This window comes from Eubalaena glacialis, chromosome X, assembly GCF_028564815.1.
Source record: "Eubalaena glacialis isolate mEubGla1 chromosome X, mEubGla1.1.hap2.+ XY, whole genome shotgun sequence".
NCBI lineage: Eukaryota > Metazoa > Chordata > Mammalia > Artiodactyla > Balaenidae > Eubalaena > Eubalaena glacialis.
The window spans coordinates 125,611,880-125,637,250 of record NC_083736.1 but is presented as its reverse complement, the minus strand read 5'-3'; the positions used below and the strand labels follow the sequence as shown (position 1 = coordinate 125,637,250).

At 43.3% G+C, this 25,371-nt stretch overlaps 1 protein-coding gene across 2 annotated transcripts in view; it reads left to right on the top strand.

The window, feature by feature from the left end:
- FGF13 (fibroblast growth factor 13) overlaps window positions 1-25,371 on the top strand; it is a 494,276-nt gene that overhangs the window by 34,100 nt on the left and 434,805 nt on the right. The window lies entirely within an intron of this gene.

Below are 25,371 nucleotides of genomic sequence, written 5' to 3'. Positions count from 1 at the left end.
GCTGCTATAACACAGTGCCACAAACTGGGTAGCTTATAAACAGCAGACATTTACATCTCACAGTTCTGGAGCCCAGAAGCCCAAGATCGGGGTGCCAGCATGTTTGGGTGGGGGTCCTGTTCCGGGTTGCCGATGCCTTGCTTTGTACTCATGGCAGAAGGAGTACGGGAGCTTTCTAGTGTCTCTTTTATAAATAAGGGCACTGACGCCATTCATGAGGACTCTGCCCTCGTGACCTAATCACTTTACAAAGGCTTCACCTGAAACTCTCACCTTGGCGGGCGTTTGATGACAGCAGAAAAACGCATAACCTAGAAGTTGTGAGTTATGTTTTATTTGGGGACCTTACTGAGGACTAACCCTGGGAGACAGCCTCTCAGGTAGCTTGAGGAACTGCTCTGAGGAGGTAAAGGAGGAGCCAGGATATATAGGAGTTTTTGCTGGAAAAAAAACTTATAGTCGGGCGTCAAAAGATTACTGCTAATCACTAAAAAACAGACATTTCAAGTTAATGATTTTAGTGTCTTTCTTATGTAGGGGAAGTTGCCCCAGTCTGGGTTCATTGAAATTATTCCTTAGATATGCATCTTAACCCTCCAGGGCCAGTATCCTGCTTTTTCTCCATCCTGAATTCTTCTCCGGCGCACCATGCGTTGGGGTGAGAGGCTGCAGTGTCTGGTGGCTTGATGGCTGGCAGCATTCCTTGTTAACTGGAACGGCAGGCTGGAATTTTTGTCCCCAGCATTAAGTTGTGAACATATTCAGACCACAGCACTAACTATACTATCATCTGAGGACTGGGGATAGACAGGTTTTATACCTCTTGAATCCCCCTTAATACCTAGCACATAATACACACTCGGTGAATGTTTGTTGATTGACTGATAGTAGAAATCAACGGGGCGGGGGGTGTTGGCATATATCTAATATAAATCTGGAAATTAATGTGTCTTTTGGTTCTTGGCGCAGGATAGAAAAAAATCATGGGTAATAAAATTTCCAAGTCTCCTAGCCTAATCTGGTATTATGTAAAATTTGTATCTTGATTTGAGAAAATCTGTGTCTGCCAGCAGATTCTGACTGTTGGAACATGAATATACAGATTAATTTGTGGTTGCAGCGTTCTGGCATAGGGCTGGTGGAAAACCGGCTAAATTATCCCCAGAGCTCTACGGCGTCTGCCAATAGTGAACAAGTTGATCTTGTTTCTCCTTTAAAGATTGCTGTCTTTAGGACTTTGTGCAGAAGTTCACTAATGTTCTACTCGGAAAGCGAGAACCTTGAAAACCAAGGATGGATCAAATACCTGGTTTGTGCTAAGAGCCAAGAGAGCGGAAGCCAGATTAAGCAAGGGTGGAAAATGGAGAGAGGGCGGAGAGGAAGGAAGAAATGGAAAGTGTAAGCTCTGCGAGCAGGAGTCTGGCACAAGCCCCACGTGGAATCGGGACAAGGCTCCTGTGGGCCTGGCTGATCGTCCTCTCCTCACATGACCTGCTGGCCAGAAAGAGTTGAGGAGTCCCTTTGCTAAGGCTGGCCTTCAGCCTGGTGCAGAACTAGCCCAAGAACCATCAGATTAATCACAGAGAACTTTCTACTCAGATTGGATTTGGGTCCTGATATTAAAGAGTAAAAAAAATAACCATTTCAAAACCGTTTCCACTGTTTATGAAAGTGTATGGGATTTTTATAGACCAGTAGGGAATTTAATACCAATAAAATAGAAATACAGAGTCATATCTGAGTTTTTATGTTGGAATCATATCTTGATTGAAGTTAGTTTTAAACAACTGTATTTCTTGAGGACCCACTGGGGGCAAAACACATCCTAGGTATGCTTTTCGGGTTTTATTTTTTTGGCAGGAAAGAGAGTACCAGTCACGTTGAAGTGATGTGGATGTTTAGAAAGGAAAATAATAGAACAATGCATTTCACTCTTGAAAAGTTTATGAATCAGCTGCATGTCAAAGCAATCTCATAATCACAATGTAGGGAAGATAATTCATTGTTTCCTTGTATAAAGTCATTAGCATTCTAACTTATTCATTCATTTGGAAATCACACATTGACAAGGAAACAATTAGCGCACGCTTTCGAGGTACTGGGACTGGGACAGGGCCTCAGGAAGCTGTTGACTAATGGGCAGCCTGAGTTGTTAGTAATGCCTTATATATTTTAGAAAAAGCATTGGGGGTATTCTCTGCGCTCCCACACGGTGCAACCAAAAAAAAAAAAAAAAAGCATTGGATTTAGATATGAAATTGAATTTTTTCTTTTTACAAAATAAAAGTCACTATGAAAGGGCATAAGGAGACCAGCAGGTAGACAAACAAGGTAGAGCTTGGATTGGGGCGTGGGGTCTATAGACACCCTGTTTCTGCTGAAGGCAGGTTGTCGTCTATCTCAGGGCTGGGTTAGAACCTCAGACAGAAGCTCTTCATAGGCTGTCTCCTCCCCCCACTCTTTTGCACTTATTTCTTTCACAAGCTTTTTCCATATCCTTCGGGGACTCTGTTGTACAAGCTAAGAGAAATTAGGCATCTAATAATAGTTTTCTTAAGGAGGAGAAAGGAGCACAGTCTGGAATTTGCATTTTCACACATTCCTAATAAGGATTCTTCTTTTAAAAATAGCCCTGAGAGTGGATCCTTACTCTTTCCTCAAGCTTGCATTGGGCACCCACTGTCAGCTATGGGGGCACAAAGATGAATGGGATGCACCCTGCTTGCCAGGAGCTCACAATCTAGTAGGCCCCATGGGATGAGACACACGTAAAGACACCATCAAGGGCCCATGGGGATTCAGGGCAGGAGGAAATTTATTCCTGCTGGGAGGCTCCTGGAAGAGGGCACTGGGAGCTGGTCCTTGACAGCTAGGTGGGATCTGGGGGAGGGCAGAGGGGGCAGTCAAAGGGTTGAGAAGGCATGTGACATGGTGGCTGACAGTGAGAAGTAGATTTGTCTTGGACGATAGGGAAAGGCAAGAGTATAGGAAGGGAAATGATGGGAGGTCCGGTTAGTGATGTAAGTTGAAGCTAGATTGGTAAGGACAGCCTTGGATGTCAGGCCAAAGTGTTTCGGACTTTATAGGCAGTGCTAAGACACATCCGGAGGATTAGCTAGGCAGCCTCACAAACAGCTGTTTACAGCATATTATGGCAAGAAACATGATAGAAACGAGTGTGAAGTGGTTGGAAGCATGGAGGAAGGAGCCACTAAGCTGCCGAGGTGTGGAAGCTGAGCTGAGGCACGGTCACCCAGGCGTCACCCAGGTGATGACATTTAGCTGAGTCTTGGGTGGATATGAGTTCTCCAGGGAAGGAGTTGGGGAATGGCATTCCAGGCGGAAGGAACAGCAACTGCAAAGTCCCAGAGGTCTGTGAGAACATGCCATGCTGGGGACAGGAGATGACTTTGGTGTAGAGCAGGTAGCCATATGGGAAGAGGGTAGAGACCAGATGGCAACAGAGCCGGTAGGCCTGGCTGAGCAGCTTGGACTTAAAGGCCAAGTGCAGAAAGGAGGCCTGATCAGACTTGTGGTTTAGAGACATCACCCTCACAGTGGTAAGGATGGTGCATTGGCACAGATGAGAGAAGCTTGGCTTTCTGGGAGGGGAAGCCGTGGGCCTGAAACGTGTAAGCAGTGTTTGGGGCCTAGAGTCCAGGATAGACTTGAAGAGTTGACTGAAAGGGTTTAGGGGAACGGTTTTTATACTTTTAACGAATACTGTAGTTTTAGCAATAGGACTCTGGTTTCAAAGGAAATCTTATAGGAGCTCCTCCCTGCCGCCCAGTAAGGGAAACTGGCCTCCTGCTGGGCCAGTTGGGCACTAGAAGGCAGGCGGATCTGGGGGCAGGCAGCCTGGTCTCTTTCAGAGGCCCTCACCGCTCCCGGGGGCTCTCTGGTGAGGTGTCTGGGGTGTTCTTTGATACCCAGGGTCATCATAGATCCCAAATCATTCTGAACAATTGTTTGGACTCCAGTCAGGCTGAATTTGTGAAAGGGGTCTCGGAGATCTAGGAAGAAAGCCTTGGGTAAAAGAGGTATGTAGGCCAGAGAGAAGCAAGGTGAGCAGGAGGTAGAGCCTCTGCACGAGGGCGCCTGGGCCTGGGGGTGAGTGGGGCTGAAGTCCAGACAGCGCTCTTCCAGATGGGGACCTTTTTCTGATTCACACCGGGACGCACTGGATATTTGGGAAAACAGTATGAAGAGGGGGTGAGAAGCAGGAGAGAATTTAGGAGTTGGAGTTGGATTCAAGTCCCTGCCCCACCCTTACTAGATGTGTGACCTTACATAACTTCCCTAACCTCTTGGAGCATCAAGTTCATTATCAACCAAACACAAAATAATACTAGTATCTCCTTCAGAGGTATTTTATGAAGATGAAAGCAGAGAATTTGTGTAAAGTACCTGCCACGTATTAAGGGATGGAAACATTTTGCCTATTAATGTTCTTATTTGGAATCAGAAGACTGTCTACTCAATGACAGCGGTGGCTTCAGACTTCATATCTTGATAAATTTCTCTTTACTGAGAAAGAATGCCTCTCAGTTCAACAACATGAGCATCGTTTATTTTTAGTTACGTCATGTAAGGGGAGTTCAAGGAATTAACACCAGCCCTGTTTCAAAAAAGATTACAAGGAAATATCAGTATTTCAGACATAAAAATGATATGAAGAATAATCGAGTGAACACTGATGGACCTACCACTCAACAGAATATGACTGATACACTCGAAGCCCCTTGTGTATCCCTCACTGATCATATTTCCCTCCCCCGTGCCTGGAACTTATTAGGATCCTGACTTAGGCATGAATACTTCCACTCGTGTTTTTATATTGCTATTACATTTGGGACTATCTGGAAAGAAGATATCATTTCTTCTTTATTTGGTTGTTCCGGGTCTTTGTTGCGGAGGCGGGCTCCTTAGTTGTGGCATGCAAACTCTTAGTTGCGGCATGCATGTGGGATCTAGTTCCCCGACTAGCGGTCGAACCCGGGCCCCCTGCACTGGGAGCACGGAGTCTTAACCGCTGCGCCACGAGGGAAGTCCCTGATATCATTTCTTTTTCGTTATTTTTACTTTATGTAGATGTCTTCTTACTATATTTTTTCTTCTGCAGCTTACTTTCTCCCCCTCAACATTTATATTAATATATATTTGTTGTAGTACATGAGGTAGGGAAGTAAAAATGTTATTATTTATTATGGAGAAGACCATTACCTTTTTATTGTAAAATACAAAGAGTTAATATTTTTAAATAGTAAGGATATTGGAAATTGACTTTCTATAGGCTCTAGGCAGCAAGTGACTGAGTTTTGGGAATTTGAGCTGATATACCTCCAGGCCAGTCATAAGTATAGGGTGCCAATACGTGCATCTTACTGAACCTTGATTGGATGGCTAGATGGATGAAACTTCCAGAATTTTGTCTACACAGCACTCGTCTGGATTTAGAGACTTGGCATTTTGACTATTAAGTATGAAACTTTCATGAAAAATAGTTCGGTTTACTCGTGGTCTTAAACGGAACACCGTGCATCTTTAGACTGTGTGCTCACATTTATTCATTTGAGCGTGAAATAGTATCCTAGTTTTCCGTTTGAACTCTAGAGTCTTATATTTCTGAAGTATGATGTCTTCTCTTTAAGTGTAATTGTTTGGTTTTTGAAAGGGTAGATATTTGTAGTTTATATTCTGTTAAAGTTGCGTTGTTATTCTTTGCAAATTATTACTCCACAGCATTTACATTTTATTGTTTGAGAGGACACCTATTTTTTTTAAAAAAAAAACAGTTTATGGCATGTACATTATAACCTTGTCCCTCATTTTTTTTTCTTTTTTTCTTTTTTTTTGGCCGAGCCACGTGGCATGCGGGATTTTAGTTCCCCGACCAGGGATCGAACCCTTGCTCCTTGAAATGAAAGCGTGGCGTCCCAACTACTGGACTGCCAGGGAAGTCCCCTTCATTCTTGCTAAGTGGAATTTGTCTGACTTTGCGGGCTGATGAATGATGCCCTATTTATCTTCTGGATCAAACGTGTGGCTGATCAGAGCAGATACCACTTATGGGCTCTGAGAGCACCAGCTGAGATGCCAGAGACGTTGGTGGTCAGAATGTTTATCATTATGTATCACTCGTGAGAGGTCACGGCCAGTTGGGGTTTTGACACCTGGCCGTGTATTTGGTGTAATCCCTTTGTTGGTTGTAACTTATCTGGGACACTGATATTACCACATCCCTGAGTGAGATGTCCTCATTCTTCCGGTGTCACCATCATTCATATCTCAGACATTGGTTAACAGAAAGATGCTCAGAGCGAGTTGAGATGATTGACATTGACTGAGTTTCTACTCTGCTCTAATTAATGTAGTGTTGACATATTGGCTTGATGCGTGTGCGTGCGCGTTCGTATGTGAATGTAATTGCTGACTCGACTTTTGCTTATCTTCATATCTACAATTAGAATATATTTTCTCTTAATGTTTAGATTAAACCTGCCATTTTCCCATCAGCATTTTATTATATGCCAGCTAGTCTGCCAAGTACAGAGTGTTTAGAGATTATTTTACCCTCGAAGAGCTGACAGTCCAGTAAGGCAGATAGACCGTATACTTTGGCAGGTTCTTTAATTGAGTTATGTGCAGTGTATTAGAGGAACACCAGAGGAAGGAAGTGTTAATGTATAAAGGATAATGGCTCAAGGGAGCCTTTTCCAAGGAGGTGATATTTGAGATGAGTCTTGGTGGACGAGTAGAAGTTTTCCAAATTGGAATGCAGAGGGCATGTCACTTGCCAAGATGCAGAATCACAAAAGAGGATGGTGAGTTTGGGAAGCATGTGGGTGGGATAAGAGGGAGGCTGAAAATGTAGGCCTGGGTCAGATTCTAAAGAATCGCATGTGCCGTACAGGGAGCATGGCCATTTTCTCTTAGGTGCCGGAGAATTGGTAGAGAGTTTTCTACGGGGAAGTGGAATGTTCGGATTGGGCTTTAGGAAGAGCTCTCTGGTGGCAGCTTGGAGGAACTCTAGCTGAGTTCATGGTGGATGGGGAGCCCGTTATGATCTGGTCTAATGCACAGAGCTTGGCGCTACATCAGAAAGACCTGGGTTTGAGTCCTTGTTCTACTACTTCCTAGCTGCGTGATGTTGGTCAAGTGATGTAACTTCTCTAGGCTTCAGGTGCTCATCAGTGAAACGGGGATGAGTTCCTACCTTGCAGGGCTGTTGTGAGGACTGAATAATACCAGGCATGCACCACCTGTATCACACGCCCGGCGAGTGGTAGATTCTCAGGAAATGCCACTTCCCTTCCTATTCTCTTCTTAAATTTGCGCTCCTGCCCTTCAGACGATGCCTGGGAATACTCTGTTTTGTTCTGAGATTTTCCCAACAGCGTCTGTCTTGGGTCTTGTTTTCCTCCAATGGCTTTGTGGTGTTTACTTTAGTTCACTTAGCTTTTGACTCCCCACTTGAATTTGCCCTAAAGCGGCAGCTTAAGGACCCAGTTCTTTCTCCTCACCTTCATTGATTGTGACCCATAAAGTTCAGAGGTGTCGGCTCATGGACTGCGGTGTACCTTGTCTTGCCTTAGATTTTAAGTTTGTTCCTCATGAAGATGTACAGTAATATCGGCAGCCAGGACATTGTTTGATGGCTCTATTTATCATGTAAAATGCTGAATTTAATCAGGAGATGATGTCCCATTGGATCCAAACCACACTCAGCCACTTTCCTAAAGATGCAGTGATTTACTTGCTATAAATCCTCTGTATGTTTAATTTCATTTCAACACTCCTCTTACTGAGCGTCTGTGATGTCCAAGCCTTTGGGCCGAGTGAGGAGTTGGGAGTTGATTGTGACCTGGCCTGTGCCTTCCCACCACTTGCCTTCTGTGGGGTAGAGAGGCTTGTAAACTATGTGCTTGAAAGTGAAATTGATTGAGTGATAAATGAAGGAGCAAATGAGCTAGCAAGTGGCTGCTGTAGGAAGGCAAAGGAATGGGGACATGCATCAGGAAGGGATCAGAGAAGGGCTTCCCGCAGGAGGTAGCTTTTGACCTGAACCTGGGGAGTTGAATAAGGGATCTAAAGGTGGAGATGGCAAGGGAAGGGGCCTCATTCCAGGTGGGAACAACCATGTGAGCAAAGGCATGGTGTGTAGCTAAGTTCCGCACATTGGTCATTGTGGCTGGAGGGTAGATGTATTTGGAGATGAGGCTGAATAAAGTGGCAAGGGTCCTGGATGGCCTTGACTGCCAGCTTTGGCAGCATATACCTGACATTGAGGAGTCCTAGTCATTATTTACAGATTATTTTATTGTTTTTTTTTTTTCATCACGTGCTTGTTGTAGGAAAATATAGAAACATACAAAGCAGACCACATAACTCACCCAAGGGAAAAACCACTCAAGTGTTTTGGTGAATTCTTTTCAGTGTTTATCTATGCAATGGGGATCATACATGTTTAGAGCTATACTATTTATATTTTTTCACCTATCATATTGTGAACATTTTTTGATGTGATTAAAACATCCTTAAGACATTGTTTGTCATGACTGCATACTGTTCAATCATATGGATGTATTATATTTTATCTAATCATTTTTCTGTTGTTCGCTGTTTAAGAAGTTTATAATTCTGTATATGAGGGCTGTGAGGAATGACCTTGTTAATCTTTCTATTGCCACTGAAGGTTTTTGAGGAAAGGGAGTGACGTGATCCCATTTCAGTTTTAGGCGGATCATTCTGGGGGTACTATGAAAAATAGATTAAAGAGATGTGAGAGATTTGAAGCAGGGAGAAAGGGGAGATAGGAGAATATTCCATTAGTGCAGGTAAGACAAGACAAGAGACACACTAAGCAGGTGGCAATGAGAATGGAGAGGAGGTGACAAATGACAAGGACTCCAGGCAGGCAAATGAACAGGAATTAGGATCGTGGTTTAGCAAAGTGTAGCATCAGAATCACCATTTTGTGAAAAATGATTCAGCCCCGCCCCGTGGCCGGTTGCTAAGACCCTCTGGGGGTGGGCCCTGATTTCTGATAAGCTCCCGTGATTATTCTTGTGTGCACTAAAGCTTGAGGACCACTTACTTAGGTCTGTGGGCTGTAGGGTTGGGGGCCTCAGTTTCTTGCTGGCTGGGCCTTCTCAACATGGCTGCGTCCTCAAAGCCAGCAAGGGAGAGAGTCTCCTTGCAAAGGTGATGGGATGTATGTGAGTACGTGTCCATGATTACATTGCACTGGAATGGAACCTACGCTCAAGGGGCGGGGATGGTATGAGGGCATGACCCCCGGAGCATGGGCTGATGGGGGCCACCTTAGAGTCTGCCCCTCGCAGCATGTGAGAGGAGTGGAGAGATGGTGACTTCAGTTTTCCACGTGTGACCTTTAAGGTAGTTGTGGGCAGAGGTGGATTTATCATGAATCTAAAGAAGTATCAGCTTGGGGCCCTGTACTTGCGTGGCCCCTTAGAAGGCCATATGGCTCATTGGCTCATTTTGTATCCATAATTTCATTTTCTGTTTCTAAAAAGAATCTTTTTGAATTACATAAGCTTCAGGCCTCACAAAACGCAGATCTGCCCCTGCCGGTGACAGAGGTCAGGTAGGCAGTTAGCTGCTTGGGTCTGCAGCTGAGCAGAAGGTTCAGTCAGCGAGCACGGGTAACCCCGGGCAGTAATGGCAAAGCTCTCCATTACCGCCCAGCACGGCAGGTCCCTGGAGCCCCGTTTCAGGTGCTTCCTTTGCTCTCATTGGTGAAGGCTCTGCTGCCCAGGGCTCACCCTGACAGACAGCCCCTAGCTGGGGCTTGCATAACCTTGGCCTAGCAGCTGTTACCAGGAGACGGTCATTTGCAGGGGGAATCCCTGAATCATTATCCCAAGCACTTTCTGAAGAGTGGAGAGGACCAGTTCCAGAAGACTGCTTTTGTATCTGGCCCAGCATTCTTTGGGAGCTCATGCTAAGCAAGGAGGAGAAAACAGAACTCTCAGGCAGGCATTAGCCCTGCCCTCCGCTACCCATCTGTAATCCACTAGGCGTCTGCATCTGCAGGGCAAACATGCCTCTGAAGATGGCTGGGTCCAGGCTCCTGTGTGGTGGCCAGTAAGAGCCATTGAACGTTTCTGCTTTTCTTTCGGTATCCAGGACTTTCCGAGTTTCTACCCCAGAATGGTGAGTCAGGGAGTCCACCGTTAGCTGCAGTCTCCTGAAGATGACTCATGGAGGACAACCTCACAAGTCAAATAAGTTGTATCCCTACACTTCCTGCCATCTGAATGCTGGGGAATTCTTTGCCTAAGATGGGGAGTTGAGGAGCTTTCTGTCTAGTAGGTTTGTCTTGGCCATCACTGACCTGCCAGGGTCCTCCATAGAGACACAGAGCTGGACTAGACTCTAAAGTATCTCCAGCACTGGGTCCCAACCTGTGAGTCCTGGACCCTAAGAAAGTGGGGGTGACATGAATGCTTCAGGTATGAAATATGCACAGCTAGTATTAGCCCTTGACTCAATGATTAACATGGTCCGTATCTGTGCTGCTGCTTATCAACGTCTGTGCTTACTGTTGTGATGGCAAGTTAGGAACATAGGCTCTGAAATCTGATTGGTTTGAGATTCTCCATCTAGAACACACAAACTATGTAATGTGTGGTGATGCTGGACATATTGCTTAATTTCTCCAAGCCTCAGTTTTGTTATCTGGAAAATGGACATAGTAACAGTTTGTACCTCTGAAGGTTGTTGTCAGGCTTAAGTTAGATATTCCCCAAAAGGGCTTAGAACAGTGCCTGGTACAAAGTAAGTGTCGTATGTGTTAACTTTTATTATTAATAGCATACAAATTAAAAGAACTACTGAATGCTTTCTAGCTGTTTCTGGTTCAGTGTTTTCATAATCAGAAGATACTGAAAGTACAGCTGCTGTCATGCTCCTTAAATGAGTACCGAGCTGGGAATGGATGGAGCCCAGGGCTCGTGACTACAGTTGCCTCATCATTTTTGCTGTTGCAGATCCTACTTCTTTGTCTCTTAAAGTCTTTGTTTAATGAGAATAAATTGGAAATTTTGCTGTTCTGTTCAGGGCCTATTGCCATTTAGTAGCCATAGTTTGATATTGGGGTGCTCTCTAATTAGCAAGCAGTGATTGTCTGGGCACTCTCCCCTCAGTTCATATGTCCAGAAGAGCCCTTGTTCATGATTGCTTGCTTCAATGGTCATGTTGTATATCCATCCAACCCTTTCTTGAGACAATGGATATGTTGTCCTGGATACCTCTCTGTTGCTGATATGGGGTTGGTAAACACATCCCTTCATTGATACTCTTAGAGTGGTTGAGTTATTGCAAGGTTTGTGAGCAGCACAAAATGTTCTGAATAGAAAAAAATCTCATGGCGACTCTAAGCAGGGCTATTTTCGGTCCCCTTGTCTACTCCTGCACACGTGCTTCCTTCCTGTATAGCCAGAAGCCCATTTCACTAGCAGTTGTCCTCGGAAGCTCTCTTATTACCAGGACCCAAGGACATGCCCACCAGGGATAGTCAAGCGGCAGCAGATCCTAGGTAAAATGAGAAGACCTTTTCTGTGTTTGGTCTTTCCTTAAGGTGGCTCCTGTGCTCATTTCCTAGGACTGTAGTAACAGATTACTATAAATTCGGTGGCTTGAAACAACAGAAACTCATTGTCTCGTGGTTCTGGAGGCTAAAAGTCTAAAATCAAGGTGTCGGTAGGGCCATGCTCCCTCTGTAGACTCTAGGGGAGAATCCATGCTTGTGTCTTCTAGCCTCTGGTGTTGCCGGCAATCCTTGGCATTCCAATCATGGCTCCTGTCTTCCCAAGGCTTCCTCCTCAGTGTGTCTGTGTGACTCTCCTCTTTCTCTGTGTCCAAGGGTCCCTCTTCTTTTGTTTTTTTTTTTTTTTGGTGATTAGAGGCATGCATTTTTGTTTTGTTAGTTTCTGCTTTATAACGAAGTGAATCAGTTATACATATACATATATCCCCATATCTCTTCCCTCTTGCGTCTCCCTCCCTCCCACCCTCCCTATCCCACCCCTCTAGGTGGTCACCAAGCACCGAGCTGATCTCCCTGTGCTATGTGGCTGCTTCCCACTAGCTATCTATTTTACATTTGGTAGTGTATATATGTCCATGCCACTCTCTCACTTTGTGCCAGCTTACCCTTCCCCCTCCCCATATCCTCAAGTCCATTCTCTAGTAGGTCTGTGTCTTTATTCCCGTCTTGCCCCTAGGTTCTTCATGACCATTTTGTTTTTTGTTTTAGATTCCATATATATGTGTTAGCATGTGGTATTTGTTTTTCTCTTTCTGACTTACTTCACTCTGTATGACAGACTCTAGGTCCATCCACCTCACTACAAATAACTCAATTTCATTTCTTTTTATGGCTGAGTAATATTCCATTGTATATATGTGCCACATCTTCTTTATCCATTCATCTGTCGATGGACACTTAGGTTGCTTCCATGTCCTGGCTATTGTAAATAGAGCTGCAGTGAACACTGTGGTACATGACTCTTTTTGAATTATGGTTTTCTCAGGGTATATGCCCAGTAGTGGGATTGCTGGGTCGTATGGTAGTTCTATTTTTAGTTTTTTAAGGAACCTCCATACTGTTCTCCCTAGCGGCTGTATCAATTTACATTCCCACTAAAAGTGCAAGAGGGTTCCCTTTTCTCCACACCCTCTCCAGCATTTATTGTTTCTAGATTTTTTGATGATGGCCATTCTGACTGGTGTGAGGTGATACCTCATTGTAGTTTTGATTTGCATTTCTCTAATGATTAATGATGTTGAGCATTCTTTCATGTGTTTCTTGGCAATCTGTATACCTTCCTTGGAGAAATGGCTATTTAGGTCTTCTGCCCATTTTTGGATTGGGTTGTTTGTTTTTTTGATATTGAGCTGCATGAGCTGCTTGTAAATTTTGGAGATTAATCCTTTGTCAGTTGCTTCATTTGCAAATATTTTCTCCCATTCTGAGGGTTGTCTTTTCGTCCTGTTTATGGTTTCCTTTGCTGTGCAAAAGCTTTGAAGTTTCATTAGGTCCCATTTGTTTATTTTTGTTTTTATTTTCATTTCTCTAGGAGCTGGGTCAAAAAGGATCTTGCTGTGATTTATGTCAAAGAGTGTTCTGCCTATGTTTTCCTCTAAGAGTTTGATAGTGTCTGGCCTTACATTTAGGTCTTTAATCCATTTTGAGTTTATTTTTGTGTGTGGTGTTAGGGAGTGTTCTAATTTCATTCTTTTACATGTAGCTCTCCAGTTTTCCCAGCACCACTTATTGAAGAGGCTGTCTTTTCTCCACTGTATATTCTTGCCTCCTTTATCAAAGATAAGGCGACCATATGTGTGTGGGTTTATCTCTGGCCTTTCTATCCTGTTCCATTGCTCTATATTTCTGTTTTTGTGCCAGTACCATACTGTCTTGATTACTGTAGCTTTGTAGTATAGTCTGAAGTCCAGGAACCTGATTCCTCCAGCTCCGTTTTTCTTTCTCCAGATTGCTTTGGCTATTCGGGTCTTTTGTGTTTCCATACAAGTTGTGAAATTTTTTGTTCTAGTTCTCTGAAAAATGCCAGTGGTAGTTTGATAGGGATTGCATTGCATCTGTAGATTGCTTTGGGTAGTATAGTCATTTTCACAGTGTTGATTCTTCCAATCCAGGAACATGGTATATCTCTTCATCTGTTTGTGTCATCTTTAATTTCTTTCATCAGTGTCTCATTTTCTGCATACAAGTCTTTTGTCTCCTTAGGTAGGTTTATTCCTAGATATTTTATTTTTTTTGTTGCAGTGGTAAATGGGAGTGTTTTCTTAATTTCACTTTCAGATTTTTCATCATCAGTGTATAGGAATGCCAGAGATTTCTGTGCATTAATTTTGTATCCTGCTACTTTACCAAATTCATTGATTAGCTCTAGTAGTTTTCTGGTAGCATCTTTTGGATTCTCTATGTATAGTATCATGTCATCTGCAAACAGTGACAGCTTTACTTCTTCTTTTCCAATTTGGATTCCTTTTATTTCTTTTTCGTCTCTGATTGCTGTGGCGAAGACTTCCAGAACTATGTTGAATAATAGTGGTGAGAGTGGGCAACCTTGTCTTGTTCCTGATCTTAGTGGAAATGGTTTCAGTTTTTCACCATTGAGGACGATGTTGGCTGTGGGTTTGTCATATATGGCCTTTATTATGTTGAGGTCAGTTCCCTCTATGCCTACTTTCTGGAGGGTTTTTATCATAAATGGGTGTTGAATTTTGTCGAAAGCTTTCTCTGCATCTATTGAGATGATCATATGGTTTTTCTCCTTCAGTTTGTTAATATGGTGTATCACATTGATTGATTTGCGTATACTGAAGAATCCTTGCATTCCTGGGATAAACCCCACTTGATCATGGTGAATGATCCTTTTAATGTGCTGTTGGATTCTGTTTGCTAGTATATTGTTGAGGACTTTTGCATCTATGTTCATCACTGATATTGGCCTGTAGTTTTCTTTCTTTGTGACATCTTTGTCTACTTTTGGTATCAGGGTGATGGTGGCCTCGTAGAATGAGTTTGGGAGTGTTCCTCCCTCTGCTATATTTGGAAGAGTTGGAGAAGGATAGGTGTTAGCTCTTTTCTAAACGTTTGATAGAATTCGCTGTGAAGCCATCTGGTCCTGGGCTTTTGTTTCTTGGAAGATTTTTAATCACAGTTTCAATTTCAGTGCTTGTGATTGGTCTGTTCATATTTTCTATTTCTTTCTGGTTCAGTCTCGGAAGGTTGTGCTTTCTACGAATTTGTCCATTTCTTCCAGGTTGTCCATTTTATTGGCATATAGTTGCTTGTAGTAATCTCTCATGATCCTTTGTATTTCTGCCGTGTCTGTTGTAACTTCTCCTTTGTCATTTCTAACTTTATTGATTTGAGTCCTCTCCTTCTTTTCCTTGATGAGTGTGGCTAATGGTTTATCAATTTTATTTATCTTCTCAAAGAACCAGCTTTTAGTTTTATTGATCTTTGCTATCGTTTCCTTCATTTCTTTTTCATTTATTTCTGATCTGATCTTTATGATTTCTTTCCTTCTGTTAACTTTGGGGTTTTTTTGTTCTTCTTTCTCTAATTGCTTTAGGTGTAAGGTTAGGTTGTTTACTTAAGATGTTTCTTGTTTCCTGAGGTAGGATTTTATTGCTATAAGGTTCCCTCTTAGGACTGCTTTTGCTGCATCCCATAGGTTTTGGGTTGTCGTGTTTTCATTGTCATTTGTTTCTAGGTACTTTTTGATTTTCTCTTTGATTTCTTCAGTGATCTCTTCGTTATGAAGTAGTGTATTGTTTAGCCTCCATGTGTTGTATTTTTTACAGATTTTTTTCCTGTAATTGATGTCTAGTCTTATAGCCTTGTGGTTGGAAAAGATACTTGATACGATTTCAGTTTTCTTAAACTTACCAAAGCTTGATCTGTGACCCCATATATGATCTATCCTGGAGAATGTTCCATGAGCACTTGAGAAGAAAGTGTATTCTGTTGTTTTTGGATGGAATGTCCTGTAAATATCAATTAAGTCCATCTTGTTTAATGTATCATTTAAAACTTGTGTTTCCTTATTTATTTTCATTTTGGATGATCTGTCCATTGGTGAAAGTGGGGTGTTAAAGTCCCCCACTATGATAGTGTTACTGTCGATTTCCCCTTTTATGGCTGTTAGTATTTGCCTTATGTATTGAGGTGCTCCTATGTTGGGTGCATAAATATTTACAATTGTTATATCTTCTTCTTGGATTGATCCCTTGATCATTATGTAGTGTCCTTCTTTGTCTCTTGTAATAGTCTTTGTTTTAAAGTCTATTTTGTCTGATATGAGAATTGCTACTCCATCTTTCTTTTGATTTCCATTTGCATGGAATATCTTTTTCCATCCCCTCACTTTCAGTCTGTATGTGTCCCTAAGTCTGAAGTGCGTCTCTTATAGACAACATATATATGGGTCTTGTTTTTGTATCCATTCAGCCAGTCTGTGTCTTTTGGTTGGATTATTTAATCCATTTACATTTAAGGTAATTATCGATATGTATGTTCCTATTACCATTTTCTTAATTGTTTTGGGTTTGTTATTGTAGGTCTTTTCCTTCTCTTGTGTTTCCTGCCTAGAAAAGTTCCTTTAGCATTTGTTGTAAAGCTGGTTTGGTGGTGCCGAATTCTCTTAGCATTTGCTTGTCTCTAAAGGTTTTAATTTCTCCTTCGAATCTGAATGAGATCCTTGCTGGGTAGAGTAATCTTGGTTGTAGCTTTTTCCCCTTCATCACTTTAAATATGTCCTGCCACTCCCTTCTGGCTTGCAGAGTTTCTGCTGAAAGATCAGCTGTTAACCTTATGGGGATTCCCTTGTGTGTTATTTGTTGTTTTTCCCTTGCTGCTTTTAATATTTTTTCTTTGTATTTAATTTTTGATAGTTTGATTAATATATGTCTTGGCATGTTTCTGCTTGGATTTATCCTGTATGGGACTCTCTGTGCTTCCTGGACTTGATTAAGTATTTCCTTTCCCATATTAGGGAAGTTTTCAACTATAATCTCTTCAAATATTTTCTCCATCCCTTTCTTTTTCTCTTCTTCTTCTGGGACCCCTATAATTCGAATGTTGGTGCGTTTAATGTTGTCCCAGAGTTCTCTGAGACTGTCGTCAATTCTTTTCATTTTTTTTCTTTATTCTGGTCTGTGGTAGTTATTTCCACTATTTTATCTTTCAGGTCACTTATCCATTCTTCTGCCTCAGTTATTCTGCTATTGTTCCCTTCTAGAGAATTTTTAATTTCATTTATTGTGTTGTTCATCACTGTTTGCTCTTTAGTTCTTCTAGGTCCTTGTTAAACATTTCTTGTATTTTCTCCATTCTATTTGCAAGATTTTGGATCATCTTTACTATCATTATTCTGAATTCTTTTTCAGGTAGACTGCCTATTTCCTCTTCATTTGTTAGGTCTGGTGGGTTTTTACCTTGCTCCTTCATCTGCTGTGTGTTTCTCTGTCTTCTTATTTTGCTTAGTTTACTGTGTTTGGGGTCTCCTTTTCACAGGCTGCAGGTTCGTAGTTCCCATTGTTTTTGGTGTCTGCCCCCAGTGGCGAAGGTTGGTTCAGTGGGTGTGTAGGCTTCCTGGTAGAGGGGACTAGTGCCTATGTTCTGGTGGGTGAGGCTGGATCTTTTCTTTCTGGTGGGCAGGTCCACGTCTGGTGGTGTGTTTTGGGGTGTCCGTGGCCTTATTATGATTTTAGGCAGCCTCTCTGCTAATGGATGGGGTTGTGTTCCTGTCTTGCTAGTTGTTTGACATAGGGTGTCCAGCACTGTAGCTTGCTGGTCGTTGAGTGGAGCTGGGTCTTGGCATTGAGATGGAGATCTCTGGGAGATTTTTGCTGTTTGATATTACGTGGAGCTGGGAGGTGTCTTGTGGACCAATGTCCTGAATTTGTCTCTCCCACCTCAGAGGCACAGCCCTGACACATGGCTGGAGCACCAAGAGCCTGTCATCCACTCGGCTCAGAATAAGAGGGAGGAAAAAGAAAAAAGAAAGAAGAGGATAAAATAAAATAAAATAAAATAAAGTTATTAAAATAAAAAAAATTATTAAAAAAAATTTTAAAAGTAATACGAAAAAGAAAGGAAGAAAGAAAGAAGAGAGCAACCAAACTGAAAAACAATTCCACCAATGATAACAAGAGCTAAAAACTATACTTAAATAAAACAAAAAAACCCCCACAAAAATGGACAGACCGAACCCTAGGACAAATGGTAAAAGCAAAGCCATACAGACAAAATTACACAGAGAAGTATACACATACACACTCACAAAAAGAGAAAAAGGGAAAAATATATATATATTGTTGCTCCCAAAGTCCACCTCCTAAATTTGGAATGATTCGTTGTCTATTCAGGTATTCCAGAGATGCAGGTACATCTAGTTGTTTGTGGAGCTTTAATCCGCTGCTTCTGAGGCTGCTGGGAGAGATTTCCCTTTCTCTTCTTTGTTCGTACAGCTCCCGGGGTTCAGCTTTGGATTTGGCCCCGCCTCTGCGTGTAGGTCGCCTGGGGGCGTCTGTTCTTCGCTCAGACAGGACGGGGTTAAAGGAGCAGCTGAATCGGGGGCTCTGGCTCACTCAGGCCGGAGGGAGGGAGGGGTACGGATGTGGGGCGGGCCTGTGGCGGCAGAGGCCAGCGTGACATTGTGGCAGCCTTAGGCGTGCTGTGCGTTCTCCTGGGGAGGTTGTCCCTGGATCACGGGACCCTGGCAGTGGCGGGCCGCACAGGCTCCCGGGAGGGGCGGTGTGGATAGTGACCTGTGCTTGCTCACAGGCTTCTTGGTGGCAGCAGCAGCCTTAGCGTCTCATGCCCGTCTCTGGGGTCCGCGCTCATAGCCGCGGCTCGCGCCCGTCTCTGGAGCTCCTTTAAGCGGTGCTCTTAATCCCCTCGCCTCGCGCACCAGGAAACACAGAGACAAGAAAAAGACTCTTAGTTCTTTGGCAGCTCCAGACTTCTCCCGGACTGCCTCCCGGCTAGCCATGGCGTACTAGCCCCCTTCAGGCTGTGATCACGCAGCCAACCCCAGTCCTCTCCCTGGGATCTGACCGCCGAAGCCCGAGCCTCAGCTCTGACCACCCCGGCGGGTGAGCAGACCAGCCTCTCGGGCTGGTGAGCGCTGGTCGGCACCAATCCTCTGTGCGGGAATCTCTCCGCTTTGCCCTCCGCACCTCTGTGGCTGCGCTCTCCTCCGTGGCTCTGAAGCTTCCCCTCCACCCACCCATAGTCTCTGACAGCGAAGGGGCTTCCTAGTGTGTGGAGACCTTTCCTCCTTCACAGCTCCCTCCCCGAGGTGCAGGTCCCGTCCCTATTCTTTTGTCTCTGTTTTTTCTTTTTTCTTTTGCCCTACCCAGGTACGTGGGGAGTTTCTTGCCTTTTGGGAGGTCTGCGGTCTTCTGCCAGCGTTCAGTAGGTGTTCTGTAGGAGTTGTTCCACATGTAGATGTATTTGTGATGTATTTGTGGGGAGGAAGGTGATCTCCACGTGTTACTACTCCGCCATCTTGAAGCTTGTCCCCCCTCTTCTTTTAAAGACACCAGTCATGGGATTAGGGCCCACCTTAATCCACGGTGACCTCATCATCTTACCTTGATTACAACTGCAAAGACTCTTTTTCCATATAAGGTCATGTTCACTGGTACTGAGGGATCTTAATCAGTTCAGGCTGCTATAACAGTATACCATAGACTGGGTGGCTTAAACAGTGAACATTTATTTCTCACAGTTTTGGAGGCTAGGAGTCTGCAGTCAGGGTGTCGTCACGGTCAGGTCCTTGATAAGGGACCTCTTCCTGGTTTATAGATGGCCATCTTCTTGCTGTGTCCTCACATGGTGGAGAGAGAGTGAGCTCATGTCTCCTCATTCCCTTACAGGGACATCAGTGCCATCATGGGGACTCCACTCCTGTGACCTCATCCAAACCTGATTACCTCCCAAAGACCCCAACTCCAGTACCATCACGTTGGGGATTAAGGCTTCAGTATATGAATCTGGGTGGGGGGACACAGTGATTCAGTCCATAGCATGGGGGTTAGGACTCTGAAACATCTTTCTGGGGTCACAATTCAACCCACAACAGTAGATATTTCCCTTTCTTATTTTCTCTCTTATATTTAAAAAAATGAGCCCCCCCCTCCCAGTCAACCCAGTCATACAGGAATAACTTGATTTATAAATTAGGATTAAAAGTCTCAGACTGTTAGAGCAGGAGGAGGAAACTGGTAGATAAGGCCCATTTCTTCTATTTTACCAACTGAGGCCTAGAGGGGGGAGAGTACTATGAGGTGTAGAACCGGTCATCAAACTCTTCAGATTTCTTAACTTCCAGGAATTTGTTGTTGTTGTTATTACCTCTTGGCAAAGATGTTGGCACCTGTGGTTGGAAAACCTCATGTGGCAACTGTACATTGAGGCAAATTCCTATAAAACCAGAGGTAGTTGGGAAAGTGGAAGCCAGGTTTGGTCCTGCCAGTAGTTGGGGTTCTTGGCTGAATGCGGCAGGGAGGGCGTTTGTGAATTGACTGCCAAAAGCCCTGACAGGCTCCAGATCTCTCTTCCACCCATGGTAGGTGAATCTAATCAATATTTCCCTGAGCTATTAACTTGAAGTAGGCCCTGGGGAGTCGTTGACCAGAAGAGTAGGTACCGTCCCTACAGAGCTCATGGTCATGTGGGGGCTAAAGCAGGCTAAATGCAGCTGTCTGTCCGTTTACCTGAGGGCTGTGAGCAAAGTATGCAACAGTGGGTGAAGGTCGAGGAGCTGAGACCCAAAAGATGAGCAGAGTGATCCAGAAAAGGAAGAGTGGAGAAGGGTTGGGGGTGCCGGGGCGTGGGTGAGCAAGGACAGCACGTGTGGGAAGAACGGAGAGAGATCCCGGCTGAAGCACAGGTATGGCATCGTGAATAGCTTTGTCAGCTTTCTTTCAGGGATTTGAATTTTTTTCCCAGATGCAGTGAGAAGTCATTTCAGGGGGTCTGGGCATGGAGTAAGCACTCGGGCTGGGGACTCTTGACTCCCTGATGAGAATGAGCAGGCCTTTATTCCGGATAAAGAAGGCTTCAGGGTATCTCTATCTATGTTGAGCTACGTTTCCAGTCGTTTCCCCTCCATCTATGTTAGTTCGGAATTAGCTCCAGCCTCTGTCTCAGGCCCAGAAGCCAGAGTTCCTTAGAGTATAATTTGCAGGTTTTAGTCTGTGGTTAAAGGCCTCTGTCTTCTGTTGTGTGTGTGTGAGAGAGAGAGAGAGAGAGAGGGAGTGTGTGTGTGTGTGTGTGTGTGTGTGTGTGTGTGTGTGTGTGTGTGTGTTCCTCTAACTGGCACTTACAGCAGGTCTTGTTTTTTAACTTAATTGCCCTGGTAATTGCTCCAGGGCTTTCTCCATCTTTTTGTAATAGTTCACCCTGAGCTTAGAGTTTCGCTGGATCTCCTTTTATCTTCCTACATATGATTTGAGCGATGGTTTCCTCTTTTCTTGTCGATCTGATCCCATGTGCTTTCCATCCTCAGGGAATTCGTCAAATTTTGGTACATGGAGCATCTTCTCATTTCCCAACTCTGTTCATGGTATTGCGATTAATTCCTGTCAAGGCAATGGAGATTAGTTTATCACAGTGTTTCTCAAGCCTTTTTTTTTATTGTTGCTCCCCTAAAGATCCTTTCTAGGTATTTTTTCCTTATTACCTCCCTATGACATTTTAATACCAGAGATATGCTTGTATATCTGTTTATGTGTTATATGTATATCTGTACTTTATACATAAAATGAGTAAGTATATTTACTCTTTATAACATGCAGGATTAAGAATGACAAACATTTTAAAGGTAAAAGTTAAACTAAAAATTAAAAAGGTACTAACAATAAATTTATTGATTTATTTGTATTTGTTGAGTAATTTATTTACTTAAAAATTAGTGTATCAAATTACATATGCAAATTTCCAACTTATAGAAATATGTAATAATAGCAATGTGATCAAATTAAAAAAATCATTTAAAACTGTTGTTTTTCTAACAAAAGTAAAAAAAATTGAATAAATTAACTTCCTAAAAATATTTTTAGTGAACTTAACTTTTAACTATTGCTTCATATGGGAAAATAACTTTTTTTTTTTTTTGGCTGCATTGCATAGCTTGCAGTATCTTAGTTCCCCGACCAGGGATTGAACCCGGGCCACGGTAGTGAAAGCACTGAGTCCTAACCACTGAACTGCAAGGAAATTCCCCTAGGAAAATAACTTCTAATTTAACTAGCTGCTAGATACTCATTCAGATCTTGCCGACAGTTTTTCTTTGCATTTGACATAATCAGTGATGGGTTGAATGACATTTTTAGAATTAAATACTAAAATATAATCTGAAGATCAAATATAAACATTAACAGGGTAGCCAATGGCAGCTAATAGGCACACACACAGGCCACCTCTTGCTATATAACTTCTAGAATAAGCAGTCAATCCAGAGACAGTCTTCCAGTCACAACCATGTATTGACCATAGTTTTGTAGCGCTGATCCTACATGTGTTTTGTTTATCATCTGTGAATTCATTGTCATTGTCGCTCGTGTGATAGCCAAGAAAACCCAACAGGAGAAATTGAATACTAAGCAGTAAGATTTTGTTGGGTAGGGCGTAGCTTTTGGAGGGCCACACACCATTGTAATAGGTAAGATTTTTTTCTTGCCTCCTTCCCCAAGAACCGATTTTCACCCCCTTGGAGGCTATATTGACTCCGAGAGAATGCATGGTTTATCTGATGGTGTCCTCTTAGGAGTCTGACTCCTTAAAATACAGGGCCCAGGAAAGTTGAATATTAAAAGGATATAGGGCGGGACTTCCCTGGCAGTCCTGAGGGCACGAGGGATTGGTGAAGATCCCGCATGCTGCGAGGCGCAACCAAAAAAAAAAAAAGAAAACCCCAAAAGAATAAAGCTTTTTTTTTTTTTAAAAAAAAAGAAGGATATAGGGCATATAGCCAAAATTCGGCCTCTGTATCCCGGTACTGAATTGAATCTCGGAGACAGAGTTTTGGGTGAAGTAGAAAAGGAATAGCTTTATTGCTTTGCCAGGCAAAGGGGATCACAGTGGGCTAATGCCCTCAAAACTGTGTGTCCCAACCTGGAGGGGGTAGTGAGGAGTTTTACAGTCATGGTTCAAAGAGGAGGGCATGATCAGCTCTGGGACATTCTTCTGATTGGTTGGTGGTGAGGTAAGTGGGCGTCAACATCATCAACCTTCTGGCTGCAACTGGTCTGGGGTCTGCGTGCTGGTGGGCAGCACAACGTTAATTTCTCCCACCTGGTGGGGGCTTCAGTATCTGCAAAACAGCTCAAAGATATTGTTCTGTGTATCCCTTGAGGGGGAACCCGGACCCTGCCCCAAGGCTGCACTGTTGTTTCTTGACTGCTCCTCCCTAGTCTCCACATCCCCTCTCTTGCCTGATTAGCAACTGTTTGAACCTGCCCTTTGGAACGGAGGCTGAATGAATCCTATGTCCTGCAAACAGGAAAGAGGGGGGGTGCACACAAAGGCTTTTGTGCCCAGGAGCCCCACAGGGTCCTGCTCCGTTTCAGGCAGAGGATCAGAATAGATTCAGGGCATGAACCATTGCCATGGGAGAGCAGTCCAAGTGGGGCACTGAAAGCAGAGGCTGGGCCCCTAGAGTGAGGATACCACAGCACTGGGGTCAAAGCAGGGGTAGGGGCCCCTCCTTGGAGTTCGTTAATCTCTGTGGCTTACTGCATCCCGCCGCTTACCGCCCAGTGAGTAATTGGTGTTTTATTATGTGCTGTCTAGTCTGTGCAGGCGTTGGCCATTGTACCTGGTTCTGTTGCTGGAATCTACCATAGTGCCTGGCACACAGAAAGTGCTCAGTAAATGTTTCTGGAACAAAGGGAAGGCACTGCACATGGATTCGGCCTACATCGTGGGCTAGGTGAGGGCTGGATCCAATGTGAAGAAAGAAGGTGCACTATTTAATAAGAATCCCAAATCACCGCATCCAACATAAACCTTCTCTTCAGGATCTTCTCATTTTCGGGAACCCTAGGGAGGATGTCATTGTGGATAGCTGACTTTGACTGTTTGCCATTTAGGTAGCGAAATCGTTTTTTTTAAACATTTTTTTAAAAACCGAAGTATGGTTGATTTACAGTGTTGTGTTAATTACTGCTGTACAGCAAAGTGATTCACTTATACATATATATACATTCTTTTTCGTATTCTTTTCCATTATGGTTTATCACAGGTACTGAATATAGTTCCCTGTGCTATGCAGTAGGACCTTGTTGTTTATCCATTCTATATGTAATCGTTTGCATCTACCAACCCCAACCTCCCACTCCATCCCTCCCCCCACCCCCTCACCCTTGGCAACCACAAGTCTGTTCTCTGTGTCTATGAGTCTGTTTCTGTTTCATAGATAAGTTCATCTGTGTCATATTTTAGATTCCACATATAAGCGGTATCATGATATTGGGTTGGCCAAAAAGTTCGTTTGGGTTTTTCTGTAACATCTTATGGAAAAACGCGAACGAACTTTTTGGCCAACCCAATATTTGTCTTTCTCTGTCTGACTTACTTCACTTAGTATGATAATCTCTAGTTGCATCCGTGTTGCTGCAAATGGCATTATTTTGTTCTTTTTATGGCTCAGTAGTATTCCATTGTATATATGTACCACACCTTCTTTATCCATTCATCTGTCGATGGACATTTAGGTTGTTTCCATGTCTTGGGCTATTGTGAATAGTGTGGTAGCAAAATAGTTTTAATGTGAAAAGTATGAGTGAGTATCTTTCTAAAATGTCCTAGTCACTACTTTGCTTTTTTGAAGCAAATACTACTGAATGTAATCTACCTTTTATTGGAGACTCAAAACCTTCCTAATAAGAATCAATTCTTGAGGCATGAGGAGCATTTTATCCTGCACCAAATGATCTGAGACTACTCTCTGGGTTCTTGGGCTGATGTTTCTGAGTTTTTTTCTTTTTCTTTTTTTTTCTTTTCTGGTCCCCTTCCCTGGCAGGGAAGTTGTTCCCTGTCACTTTGAGTTGCTGTTAATGGTGCACTGGTGGTACTTGATCGCCTCCCTCCCACTTGATAGTTCTTGGATGTTTGGAGATTGCTCATCCACGCTTTAAAAACTTTCTGGAAAGTAGGAGAAAAGGAGTTCTCAGTGCGGAGTTGAGGCGCTGTTCTGTGAATAAATTTCTAGAACTTTGTATATTATGTGTGTGTGTGAGCACCTCTAAGAGACCTCTTTTGCCCCCTCTTCCTGTTATCACCTGAGTTCTGGATGGGCGAAATGCACAGATCACTTTTGTGCTGGATAAGCAAAGGATTGGTGTCAAGTGTTCTCAGAAGAGTTTGTGGAAAGTATACCTATGAAGAAGTTTCTCTGTGTCTCAGTGGGTTGTCCCAGGTTCCTTTTGTGGGGACTCACCCTTGGATCAGGGGCAACAGATTTCCAATTCATAGAAAAAGTAACCCATGGGAGATCCAGGTTGTTTTGTACATGGTGACCTGTACCTGCTCAAGTAATCTTATCAAGTAGTATTATTCAACGGTGTTTTTAAGAAGTGCTAATTAACATTTGGTTGGGAAAATGTAATTACTTGAATGGGAATTGTGACCCAGATACTTCGCTGCTCTTCTTAGGACATTTTAAACTTAAACACACTTTTCTTTCACCAAACGTACTAACCAGATATAATATTGGTAGCTCTTGTAAGTGTGAGCACTTAAAGTTTCCAGTGTTTGTAAAGAGTCCTTATATATTGACCCTGTGTCCATTTAACAAA